The following is a 12645-nucleotide window of genomic DNA, read 5'->3' on the forward strand; positions in this document are numbered from 1 at the left end:
CTATGCTGTGCAGAATCTGCTTAAGTTTTTCTCTTTCTCTCTCCCTCTCCCTCTGCCCCTCCACCCCCCTGCATGTGCTCATGCTCTCTCTCTCTCCCTCTCTCTCTCCCTCTCTCTCAAATAAATAAATCTTTAAAAAAAAAAAATACTGGGCAAAGGACTCAAATAGACATTTCTCCAAAGAAGACATATAAATGGCTGATAGGTATATAAAAAGATTCTCAACCCCACTAATCATCAGGGAAATACAAATCAAAAACCACATAAGATATCTTTAGGATGGCTGTTACTTAAAAAAAAAAAAAAAAAAAAAAAAAAAGATAAAAAGAGTTGTGAGGATGTGACAAATTTGGAACCATTTCAGGTAACTTTGTACATGGTATGAAGTTTAAATTAAGGTATATGTATGAATGTATTGCCTGTGGGTATCTAATTATTCTAGCACTATTTGTGGAAAAGGTTACCTTTCTTCTTTTGAACTGATTTTGTGCCTTTGTTAAAAATCACTTGTTCATGTTTGTGTAGATGTATTACAGGGTATCTATTCTGTTCCATTGACAGATTTGTCTATCCCACAGCCAATACTACAGTCTTGATTACTATGGCTTAATATAGTAAGTATTGCTATCAGGAAGACCAATTTCTTTCACTTCATTTTTTTTTCTTTTCAAAATTATTTTAGCTAATCTAGTTTCTTTACCTTTCCATATAAAGTTTAGAATAATCTTGTCTATATCTACACACACACATAAAAATCACATTGGAATTTTTTTAAAAATTGCATTAAAGCAGTGTATCAATTTGGGGATGATTGATAGTTTTACTATGCTGAGTCTTCCAATTTATGAATATGGTATGCTTCTCCATTTGTTTTCCAAATCTCCATTTGATTTCCTTCATCAGCTTTTTTTTAGTTTTCAACATATAACTCTTGTACATGTATTGTTAGTTTTATATGCATTTCATTCTATTTAAGCAACTGTCAATGGTATTGTATTAACCTGGTTATTCATATGCTCATTGCTAGCATATTGAAATACATTTGATTTTTGTATCTTTGTCTTGTACCCTACACCCTTGCTGAATTCGTTTATTTATTCTAAGAGGGATTTTTGTTGTTTTTCTTTTGTTTTCTATATTACTTGAGATTCTCTACAAAAATGATCATCAATCATGTCATCTGCAAGGACGGAGGGCAGTTAGTTTTATTTCAATCTTTCAGGTTCATATGCCTTTTATTTGCTTTATTGCTTTATTTTACTGGCTAGAACTTCCAGCACTAAGTTAACTAAGAGTGCTTATAGTGAAAATCTGTACCTAGTTTCCACTATTAGGAGAATAGAAGTTAGTCTTTCACTTTTAAATATAACGGTAAGTATAGTGAGTGTATAGTGCTGAAAACTCTCCAAATTTGGCAAAAGACATAAACATACAGATTGAAGAAGGTGAGTGAATCCCAAACAAGATAATGTCTAAGAAACTCAAACCAAAAAACATCATAGTCAGACTTCTGAAAGTAAAGACAAAGAAAAAAAAAAATCTTGAAAACAGTGAGAGAAATGACACCTTACCTATGGGGGTGGGGAAGGGGGTGGGAGTGGCATTGTTTAAACAGCAGTGAATTTCTCACCAGAAACTATAGAGGCCAAAAAAAGGTGGCACAATATTTTTCAAGTGCTGAAAGAAAAGAACTATCAGTACAGAATCCAGGAAACAAACTGAGGGTTACAGAACGGAGGGGGGTAGGGGGATGGTGTGACCGGGTGATGGGCATTAAGGAGGGCACGTGTTGTGATGAGCACTGGGTGTTATACATAACTAATGAATCGTTGAACACTACATCAAAAACTAATGATTTACAAAAGTTTGCTAACTGAACACAATAATAATAAAAAACAATACAGAATCCTATACCCGATAAAAACTACGCTTCATGAATAATGGGGAAAGCAAGTCACTCTCAGGTAAAGAAAAACTAGAAGTCATATCCTACCTAGCAAATTTATCTTGAAGTAATGGCTTAAGGAAGTTCTCTAAACATAGGAGCATTTTCTTCATCCAAATAGTCATACACATTAGCAGACACTCCTGCTAGCCCCATTTCTAGCTCTACGCAACCACTCATCTTTCTTTCTCTATGTATTTTCCTGTTCTGGACATTTCGTATAAATGGAATCATACAATATGTTATGTGGTCTTTTGTGACTGGCATCTTTCACTTAACAAAATGATTTAAAAATTCAACCATGTTTTAGTGTATATCAGTACTTCATTTGTTTATTGCCAAGTAATATTTAATTGCATTGACATACCATTTTTGTTTATTCATTCATGACTTGACAGGCATTTAGTTTGTTTCCACATTTTGGCCATTATGAATAACACTGCATTATCAACATTCATGTATAAATTTTTGTGTGTATATATTTCACACACTTATATTTCTCTTAGGAATATATCTGGAAATAGATGGCTGGATTATATGGTAACTCTGTGTTTAAAAATTTCAGGGAAAAAAAAATAAAAATTTCAGGGACTGCCAAGTTGTTTTCCAAAGCAGCTTCTTCATTTAACATTCGCATCAGCCATGTATGGGGGTTCCGATTTATCCACATCTTTGTCAACACCTGTTACCATCTGCCTTTTCCCTTTTTTTTTTTTTTTTTTTTTACTATAGTTACCTTAGTGGGTGTGCAGTGGTATCTCATTGCATTTTTGATTTTCATTTCCCGATTGACAAATGATGTTAATCATCTTTTCATGTGCTTATTGGCCATTTGTTTATCTTTTTTGGAGAAATGTCTATCCATATCCTTTGCCCATTTCTGAGTTGGGTTATTTGTGTTTTTCTTGTTGAGCTGCAGGGGTTCTGAATATATTCTTGGTATGAGTCACTTATCAGAAATATGATTTGCAAATATTTTTCCCATTCTGTAGTTTTTTATATTGATCTTGCATACTGCAATCTTGTATACTTATCAGTTCTGATAGTTATTTTGAGGATACCTTAGGATTTTCTATATACAACATCATATTATCTGCAAATAAAGATAATTTTACTTCTTTTCCAATCTGAATGTGTTTTATTACTTTTGTCTAACTACCTTGGCTAAGAACTCCAGTGCTATGTTGGATACAAATGATGATTACAGACCCTTTATTTATTTATTTATTTATTTATTGTATTTTTTCCCTGGGGGAAAGCATTCATTTTTTCACCATTGAGTATGATGTAAGCTGTAGGTTTTTCATAGATGCCTTTTATCAGATCAAAAATCCTAGTTCTTTGAATCTTTTTATCATGAAAGTGTGTCCAATTTTGTAAAATACTTTTTTCTCATTTATTGAAAAGATCATTGGTTTTTGTCCTTTGTTCTATTGATATGGTGTATTATATTGATCAATTTTTGGGTGTTAAACAAAACTTGCATTCCCGGCATAAATCTTACTTGGTCATGGTATATAATTCTTTTTATATGTTGCTGGATTCAGTATGCTAGTATTATGTCCAGAATTTTTGCATATATATTCATAAGGGATAGAATTGTGTAGTTTTATTTTCATGTGATATCTTTATCTGGTTTTGACAAAAGATAATGCTGGCCTCATAGAATGAGTTGGAATGTATTTTCTATTTTTTTTTTTTTTGGAAGAATTTGTGAAGGGTTGGAATTAAATGTTCTTTAAGTGTTTGTAGATTTCACCAGTGAGGTATTCTTTATAAGAAGTTCTGTACATTACTAATGCAAATTAATTCAAAAATTTGTTAGAGGTCTATTCAAAATTTTTTTCACATTCTTTCTTTTTACTTTTGTTTTTGTTTTTTACGTGTGTCACCTGTAGACACGAGCTAGCTGGATTTTTCAAATCTATTCTAATTTTCTTGCAATTTAGTCTTTAATGGGCTTATTTAATCCATTAATATTTCATTAATAATAATATAAAAGATTTTACCATATTTTAAAGCGTTTTTATATATTTTCCTTGTTTACTATAAGATTGATAAATATTTCTTTATTCTTTTCTGTTCCCTTTCAATCGTTATAGATTACATATATTTCCTTCATCAAAATCACCCCAATACACTCCCCACAGGTAGTCATTCCAACAGTTTGTAGATAACCTTCCTTAAATTTTCTCTGAACACACAAGCATAATTTATTTTAGACAAATCGTGGTACAACCAGTTGTTTTCTTTAAAAATAAGTCCACAGTTGGTGTCACAGTTGGTTAAGCACCCAACTCTTGGTTTTGGCTCAGGTTGTGATCATCTCAGGATGGTGAGATCGAGCCCCCATGTTGTGTTCAGCTCCACACTCAGCGGAGAGTCAGCTTGGGATTCTCTCCCTCTCCCTCTACCCCTCCCCCCAGTCTGTCCAACTTAATACATGGTGATTTATCTTATTCTTTTATTAAGCTGCTACATAATACTCCATTGTTTGGAAATTGTACAATTTTTTTCTTACTAGACATTTTATTATTAAAAAGGTAATATGTACTTTAAAAATAAACAGTACCAATGGCATAACATGAAAATAGAAGACTTTAACTAAGAGGACACTCTTATTATGATTTAGAAGGACCTTTCTAATGTGACTCCCATTTATCCCAACCAAAGTGAATGACAACCCAACATTATAGCTCAATGTTTTGACCAAATCATCTATTTCCTGAATCCAGGATGTGTCAGGTTCTCTCTTTCTTCGTGACCTTTGTACATTGCCCTCATTCTACTCCACCTGTAACTAGCCTAATTTAACAAGCTTAATCCTATTCCTCTGATTCTCAATATAGATGTTATTTTCTCTAGAGAGGACATTCTGACTTTCTAGACACTCTCCAACTCTGGATTGCATGCCCCTTCTAAGTGCACCTATAGCAACGTCAACTTCATTATTGCACTTATAAAATATACTATAAATAGAGAATTTCCTCCCCAGCTTAAACTACAAACTGCATGAGACAGAATAAGTCTGTTCAACTCACTATGATATTCCAAAAGTTCAGCCCATGTAGTAGGTATAGAACAAATATTGGTTAAATAAATGGAAGAGGTAATTAATATTCCTTTCAGTATTACATTTTGGGGGGTGCCTGGGTGGCTCAGTCGGTTAAGCATCTGCCTTGGGCTCAGGTCATGATCTCAGGGTCCTGGGATCAAGCCCCACGTCAGGCTCCCTGCTCAGTGGGAAGCCTGCTTCTTCCTCTCCCTCTACTGCTCCCTCTGCTTGTGCTCTCTCACTCTCTCTGTCGAATAAATAAATAAAATCTTAAAAAAAAATTACATTTTGGGTGTCAACATAGTATTTGCTCCAACCAATAAGCATAGTAATGAGTAGAAACAAATTATAAAATTAATAATTCTGTTAAGATTACTTGAAATTATTTGAATTTTTGACTTTAAGCAGTTATTTTTGAACATATTATCTATTTCACCTTTCTAACTTACCCATTGTGAGAGCTTAACTTCTTTATATTATAGGCCTATATGGTTCTATTTTGATGTTACAAGTCCAATAATACAATTATATTTAGTTAGTTTAAATATCATACTTATGTTATTTCTTTATTAAAAAAAGAAAGAAAGAAAAGAAAAATTTTGCCTTAGGGAAAATTTTCTGCTTTACAAATTTCTTCCCAGAAACTTCTTCTGGGAAGAAGAAACTCATTAGATGGTTTGCTAAATCTTTTCACTCCATTTAGGATTTTAAATTGGGGTGAACTACTTGAAGCTATTGTAGGACAGTTGGTTTTTAGTTGACTAATTGCTGTTAATACTTCCAAGTCAGTTCCTTTGCTCCCTTTGGGAATATAAAAACTTTGTTTTTTGTCTTTTATCTCTCCATTAAAGACATTATCATACTACTGAACTACTCAGACACTGGAGGTAACATTCTTAATTCCCCAAATTTCCCTAATCAAAACATTTGACTCAACCACAGCTGCTCCCAGTCCTAACCCTAAAATACATCCTAAGTCCATTATCTTTCTTCCAGGCCATGAATGCAGTTCAGTTCCCTGTCATCTCTTGCTTGGACTCTTATAAAACTCAAGTAACTGATTTCTTTATTTCTGTTATTTTCCTTATCTAAATGATGCTTCTATCACTAAATTTCTAAAACAAAAACAAGTCTTTTCATGACCGCCCTTTCCCACAACACATACTTAAAAATCTGTGGTTGATTTCACTTAATCCTTTGCTAAAAGCCACTTGATTACACAGTCCAATAAGAAATATAATGTGATACATAAATTTAAGACACAGATTTTAATCTTTCTAGTAGTTACATTAAAAACAGTAAAACAAATAGTGTAACATTAACAATGCATTTTACTTAGCCCAATATATATAAAATGCTATTTTAACATATAATCAATATTGGAAGCTAAATAATAATTTATTTTACATTCATTTTTCAGACTAAATCTCTGAAATCTGATGTGCTTTAACTTAGAGCACATCTTGTTTCCAGTTAACATTGCTGCCTAAATAAATACTAGTGCTGAGCAGAACCAGTGATTTTGTTACTACTTTTGGATAGGTCATCTGAGATCTAGGCTGGGTTCAATAATCACTAATTTTCTAAGGCAGATAATTCCCAGCAAGGCTGGCAGCCCAGGGGTAGCCCAAACTATTAAAAGTAGCAATATATGAATAAAACGTGTCTGTGGGAATCTTGAAATGATTGGAGTGCAACTCGAGGTCTTTTCAGTGTAAAACAGTCCCCAAAACTACAATGTACATATTCATTTTTATGTTCAAGAGTTATGGATCAGGTTACCACGAAAATCAGGATCTACATAAAAGAATGCTTCAGGCTGAGAAAAATTTTCTCAACTAGCAAAGAACAGGAATAGAGCTCTTCATTTTCTTGATATATCAAGGAGACATCAATAGAGCACAGAACGAGTAATGCCAGTCCATGAAGTGTGGTTACATTAATAGTGTCTACCTTTGCTTCTTCTGGAAATGTGGCTAAAGAAAGTTTGGTGTTTCATTCATTTCAGACCATAAGCAGTTTCTGTATTTTTAATATTCTTTCTAACTAATACTTGTACAACCTTCAGTAAATCCTTTAGGTTTCTCCAGTAGCTGCTACTACTCTGCACTGAGAGTAGTAATCTCCCCATCCCGTGGCCCACTCTCTTAAGCCGACCATCTACCTCTGCACAAAAGCAATGGCGACCGACTGCTCCAGGGTTCATATCTGTGTCCACCTCCACCAGAGAGGGATTGACTTACATACCTACTACTCCCACATTCAAAAATCCCAGGTGTTTTTTATTAGACCAGAGAAGTGAGGTCAGTGTAAACATTGCAGCTTTGGGGGTGATAAGGCAACATTTTCTAAATTGAAGAAAGATGCTTTCACAGAAGAAAGGGATGGAAATGAAACAATAGAAAGACTTCAATTCCACAACAAGTAGAAAATTTACCTCTGCACCTATAGGCAGTTTTGACTGGTGTTGCATCAGTGGGCTCGGAGCAGCCTATTCAGATCACGACTCTGATGTTTTACCGGCATTTTAACAGGCCATAAAGTCCCCTCCTTCAATATGCCCTCTTTTAGTAAGTGACACAGCAGGTACCCATTGTTCATCAGACATTTGAGAATTGTTCTAAAGTCTCTCTCTCTTTCATCTGTCACATTTATTGTCACTAATCTTCTAAATTCTAACTCTTAAATATCTCTTGAAACCATCTGTTCTTTCTTATCACCACTATCCTTGTTCAAACCATCATCTCCCTCCTGCACCCTGTGATACCTTCATTACTGGTTGTCCACCTTCCACTCTTAAGTCCCTAGAACTCAGACTCTACACTGCACCTTGAGTGACATTTTAAAAATGTACATCTGATCATTCTATACCCCTTTGGTGTAATGGCTTCCTATTGCTTATTAGGATTAAGATCTCAAGAGTTAAAGGTTAGAACACATCTTAACAACTTCTTAAGATGTATGATTTGACTACCTACTTAGCCTCCTTTCTCACCATTCTCCTTTAAAAAATATATAGTTAAGTCAAATAGAATATATTTCAGTTCAATAAGTTTACACGACTTAAACTTGGGTCTTTTACATGATATGCTTTATGCCTTGGACACTCTCCCTAAAATTTCATTCCTATGTATTCTTCTGTCGCAATTTAGGCAGCCTTCCTTCCAGGTAACCTTACCCAGCCACCAAGATAAAGTTCGTTCACATACTAAATATTTCTATGGCATGCAGCATTTCTTTGTAGTTGTCTAGAGCACTTGTAATTATTTGTTTACTATCTATGAATTCCTTGAGGGCATGGACCATGTCTTTTCATCTCTCAAAGCCTGGTACAAATGTCTGACCCATAGAAGGTGTTAATGAGCATTTGTGACATAAATGCATGAATGGATGAATGAATGATCACATTGCTGTAATTTGCTGTTTATAATTCTGTCACACATCACACCTCCTTTAACACCAAGTCCCTGAAGGCTTTGCATCTCAGTGCCTAGTGTAGTGTGTGCTTTATAGCAAGCCCTAAAATATGTTAATGAAAATAGAAGATACCTGCCATGCCAGATCATTTCAATTCGGGTTATTTAATTCATTGCTGTTCTTGCTGATGAGGTCCCCTTGTAGATATTGAATTTCTGGGACACCACCTTTCATTTATCAGTGTAAAATCAAACTAACTGCCCCAGTCAAGTTCCTGAAGAGAACCTTTGAGTTAAACTATAAAGTTACTGATAAATATGGAACTACTGAGTTCTGCTCTAACTCTGTAGTGTATAACTTTTTTCATCACAGGGTTTTTGAAACAAGCCTAGATCCCATTGTTAAAAATATCTACCTAGTGTGACACTGCAAAGCTCAGCACTATTTCCAAACCTAGTTCTCACAGGCCAATAGGCTAAAACATAATTATCTTGATGAGGAGCACAAACCCCTGTCCCTATATATAATGTTTCTAAAAACTCTAAGTAGAACCTAGATCACTCCTCTCTCTTTACAAAAGTCAACCCTGTAATTCTTCTCTTAAATTATCTCATTCCTTGACTGAGAACCTGATAAGTAATAGGCCAAATGTGGTAGTCATTGAGGATAGAGTCGAAAACAAGACATGGTCTATGTTGAATATATTATTAGCCCTTCCTATAGCAGAGTCATCATGAATCAACACACACTGGGGAACGCTGTGGCTGTCTTCTCATGATCCACATCGGAAGCTAAAAAACATGTTCTGAGTCATACTGTGTGCCACCAAGCAATGGACCAGACTCATTGTTGAGGGTGATGAGTGGCTAGGATAAGGAAGAATGCTAGAGTAAATGATACTCCTGAAAGACACTAGAATTAAGGAAAAATCCTGATGGGCTAATTTTCAAACTACCCCACAAAATGTTCATATTAACTTGACCATAGAAAGAGAAAGTAATAAATCTTAGAAAACAAATCATTCAAAGTATCATTTATAACACAAATGGATAAAATGATTAAAGGAAGTTTGTATGTTATATGTCTGATATGTAGATGTGTTTTAAGAGCTAATAAATTCAGTAAAGTTTCAGGATATATAATTGGTATATTTCTATACATTAATAAAAAAAAACTATCAAAAAGAGAAATTAAGAGAACAATCCCATTTACAATTGCATCAAAAAGAATAAAATACCTAAGAATACATTTCGCCAAGGAAGGGAAGGGCCTGTAGAGATGAAAGACTAGCATTGCACTGCATGTATGACTGAACTTATAAAACACCACAGAATCACACACATACTAAAGTAACAGACTTGTCCCGTGTTCTCTGTTTGCTATATTTTGTCCCTGTTGCCCAAAAGGCTCCTATTTAATCCTTAGCTGAATTTTGCTTTCTGGATTACAGATATGGTTTTCCTTCACAGCCGTAGTACCCCTCTTTTAATACCTCATCACCATTTAGCTTCTTAGAATCCAGAAAGACATTCCTTCTCCATTTGATCAGGTGCATAAGCCTTTCTCTAAAATAACCTGTATTTATTTATTACCTATTTATTTATGGACTTACTGACTTACTTATTTTGTGCAGCCAGTCACACTAATAATGGTTCTAATCTCATAGTCAAAGTCTCCACAACTCTTTAGTTGGGTATATTAGTTTCCTAGGGCTGCCATAACGAAGAGGAGGCTTAAAACAAACCAGATGGCTTAACACAAAATAAATATATTCTCATAATTCTAGAGTCTGGAAATCTGAAATTAAGTTTCTGGCAGGGTCACGCTCCCTTACAAGTCTCTAGGAAAGAATCCTTCCTTGTCCCTTCCAGCTTCTGGTGGTCCCAGGTTTTCCTTGGCTTATGGTAGCATAACTCCACTCTCTGATTCCATCTCCACATGGCCATCATTTCCCTGTCATGGTTCACCCTAATCCATTATGATGTCATCTTAATTACCTTTGCAAAGATCTCATTTCCAAATAAGGTCACATTCTGAGGTCCCAGGTAGACATGATTTTTTTTTTGGGGGGGGGCAATCTTTGACCCAGTAAACATGACATAAAATTCCCTTTACAACCCAATTTTAGTCTATCTACTTTTAAAATACTCTTTCAGGGGCGCCTGGGTGGCTCAGTCAGTTAAGCATCTGCCTTTAGCTCAGGTCATGATCTCGGAGTCCTGGGATCCAGCCCCACATAGGGCTCCCTGCTCAGCAGTGAGTCTGCTTCTCCCTCTCCCTCTGCACCCTGCTCGTGTTCTCTCCCTGTCTTGCTCTCTCTATCTCAAGTAAATAAGTAAAATCTTTAAAATAAAATTAAATAAAATAAAATACCCTTTTAGTAAATGTTGGTTGCCTTCAATCTGCCAGAAAGACATAAAAATGATTCAATGAAAGAAACCAGCTAGTATATTGCTCATTTGCTATTGTAGTGCCTTCCTAGGAAAGCTGTATGCATTTGAAATAAAAGTCATATTTACCCAGCGACAACCAAGGCAGTTTTGGGGAATTTGTTTTTCTTTTCAAGAATTTACCTTCCAAATAATCATGGGATAAACATAATAGTAAATTTAATTAGCAATCTACATGTTATATAGGTTAATGATCTATATAATAGACCGTGTTTCTACTTCTAAGAAATAGTTTCAAAGGATTGCATTGCTGATTTACAAAAGAAGAAATGTAGAATAAAATATACATACAGCATATAAAAATAATGTATTATAATTTTAGTTAAATAATTAACATGAGTTTTGTTGCTTTCTCAGGATTTATAAAGACTTTGAAGAAATAGTAAACATCCTAAGGTTAACCTGTTGCCTTCTTTTCTCTTGATAATTTTTTTCTGTAGAAAACATGGAAATTTGAAATGTATTGTACTTAGCAAGATAGCACACTATCTTGTGCTTTATAAATGTACTTAGTTATCAGTAATGATGATGATGGTTTCTTCCACTGAGAAGCACTATAAAAGTAAGAGAAACTCCATTATTCTCTCTCCTTGCCTAAACTTGGTTTTACTCTAATTTACACATAAACTTTAACCAGCTAAAGAAAGGATCCCTAAAAACAATAAGAGCAGAGGGGCGCCTAGGTGGCTCAGTCAGTTAAGCATCCGCCTTCAGCTCAGGTCATGATCTCCAGGTCCTGGGATCAAGCCCTGAGTCAAACTCCCTGCTCAGCAGGGAGTCTGCTTCTCGGGCTCCTATTGCTCCTCCCCCATTGCCCCTCCTCTCTCCCCCGCAAATTACGTGCTTGGTCTCTCTCTCTCTGTCTCAAATAAATAAATAAAATCTTGAAAAAAAAAAAAAAACAATAAGAGCAGCATAGTAGGAAAAAAAAAAAACCTAAATACTCATTTTGGGTAAGTAACTGCAAAACCACCAGGAGGATAAAAATGGACTTGACGTTCGTTCTAGTGGGAGCCCGGGAAGGGTAAGTGATGATGAGTTAAGGGTTGATATGTTCTGATAGAGCTGGGCACTGTTGCCCATGGAATGTAAGTGAAGGTTCTTTCTGCATCAGAGACAGGCAGCCCAGAGGAAGCTTCCTGAAGAAGGGGGACACCTCAACTGAGACCTGAAAATTGAGTATGGGATTTCTGTATAAAGAAGCACAGGGTGGCAATGGGAAATAGGCAAAGCAGGAAGAGTCAGAAGTGAAAGCAGAGAGGTTACAAGGTTACAAGTGCCTGATGATTCCATATCATTCGCTGACATGCATTTGCTTGTTTCTGTGGCATTTCAAATGAGCAATAATATTCTATAATTTTCTATAATGTTTTATAACATTTCAAGTACTGTGATATACACTATCCCAATGTTCTCTTACACCTATTTTTGTAGTGGGGGGGCCATGATACCTATTATTATCCCCATCTTACAAGTGGGTCAAGGAATTTGGACTCACAAATGTAAAAGTAAGCTGCTATGGATGGAACAATGGAGAAAAATTTTATTTTTGTTTTTTCTCTAGTTTTTTCGTTTTTGTTTTCTTTATGGATTCTCTTTATGGGAAAACATAATAAACAAAAAAGGAAATAAGCTTTAAAAATTAAAACCTTCTCTCATAAAATTGCTAAAATAGCTTAAGAGGACTATGCAAGTGCTCGCTGTCACCTTAGTCCTTCAACAATGGGAGGAAAGGTCTTAAAAAGCTACACTGTAAGATGAACACTGATATCCATAAA

This window comes from Phoca vitulina, unplaced genomic scaffold (genome assembly GCF_004348235.1).
Source record: "Phoca vitulina isolate PV1807 unplaced genomic scaffold, GSC_HSeal_1.0 scaffold11, whole genome shotgun sequence".
NCBI classification, from domain to species: Eukaryota; Metazoa; Chordata; class Mammalia; order Carnivora; family Phocidae; genus Phoca; species Phoca vitulina.